Genomic DNA, 1,626 nt, shown 5'->3' on the forward strand with positions numbered 1-1,626 from the left:
GGGCCGGCCTGGCTGGGCCATGGCCCAGTTGGGCCAAGGGGGTCCAGGGGAGTCCTTGTCTCCTTTTTATTCTATTTTGTCTTTTCTTTTATTTCTTTTCTTTTCTGATTTAACTTTATGTTTTAAATACCTTAGTTTTATAAAATACCTTAGTTGTACCTAATTTAGTATTAACAAATATAGGCCACTACCCAACCTGGTTTTGACTCAAAATAAGTTAACTTAATATTCTTATAATTTAAAGAGCAATAAAAATGTTATTTAGCCACTGTTTTTATTATTTTAGTGTCTTTAATTATTTTATAAAAATGTGGGTTCTCCACCATTATTACTAAGGATTTATTGGTCACATTTAGCACATTTTAGTTTTTATGTTCGAAAACTTTTATCGTTTGACTTTAATTCAAATTTGAATTCGAATCGGTTTCGAACTAACACGAGGTTAGCAACAGTAACCGAGGTGACGTGGCATCGTTAACGCGGGATTACTGTAGTCTAATTATCCGGGCGTCACAATTCTCCTCCACTACAAGAAATCTCGTCCCGAGATTTAAGAGGGGAGTAAGGGGGAAAGTTCTGGTTACGGTATTCTAACGGATCTTCTCGGTCTTGGTTGCTCTTCTCGAAGTGGTTGATCCATTACATTGATGTCTTCATTTCTTTATTCCAAAGCATCATGATGAAATTGTCGTCCTTTCTTCGGGGAACTCCATCGTACTTACGAATAGGTAAGGGGCAGCTCTACAATGATAGGATGTTATAAGGGAAATTCATCTGGGGTATCCCAGGAATAAACATATGAGTAGCTCTCAAGTTGAACAAATGACACACATCGAAAGCAAAGTAAGACGGTGTAATAAGAGGTTTCAAGCGGATAGGCAATCGTTCATTGCCTGAAGCAGAGTGCGAAAGGGGTTCAGAGCAACGAGAATAAGTATCGTGTCTGATACTAGAATAGATCAACAGGCAAGTGGCCCGTGAATTACATACAAAGTCAAGCACGAGGAATAACGCTGACAATAGGGTGTACAGGAGAGTCAGGTTTCGATCCTGTGGAACTGTGGGTTATGGGCCCACCATGTGGTTGAAAGTAGGAAGGGGGCCGACATTTTGCACGGTCATGATAGTAAGGCGTGTCAAAGGGTAGCCTGTCAGATATGTCGGCAACAACATCGATACCAAGGGCGAGGGACAAAGAGAACCAATTCCTGCTCGTTGAACGAGGCGGACCAATAGGCAAAGTTCTCGTCCATCGGTGGCTACCGGAATGTCATCAACAATAGTAACAGGGTTACACCAGACAAGATGGTACACCGAGGTGTTTACTTGAGCAGGAATATTACTGCTTAGATCATATAGATCACAAGAAAGGTTAAACAAAACAATGGAAAGGAAAATGTGATCATCAGGTTAAACAGAACAATGGAAAGGAAAATGTGTTTAAACACATATTTCAGGGGTATATCCTTCCCAAGGATAAGCAGAGCATGATATCCATGACAGGATATAATGTAGAAAACTCTTTAGGTAGGGGAGAGAATTTTCATGACATTACACATACATCGGTGTTTGGATAATTGAGCAAGAAACATTTAGCATTGGGCTTCAAATGTTCTTGTTGAAAAT

The sequence above is a fragment of the Triticum aestivum genome, chromosome 3A (assembly GCF_018294505.1).
Source record: "Triticum aestivum cultivar Chinese Spring chromosome 3A, IWGSC CS RefSeq v2.1, whole genome shotgun sequence".
Taxonomy (NCBI): Eukaryota; Viridiplantae; Streptophyta; class Magnoliopsida; order Poales; family Poaceae; genus Triticum; species Triticum aestivum.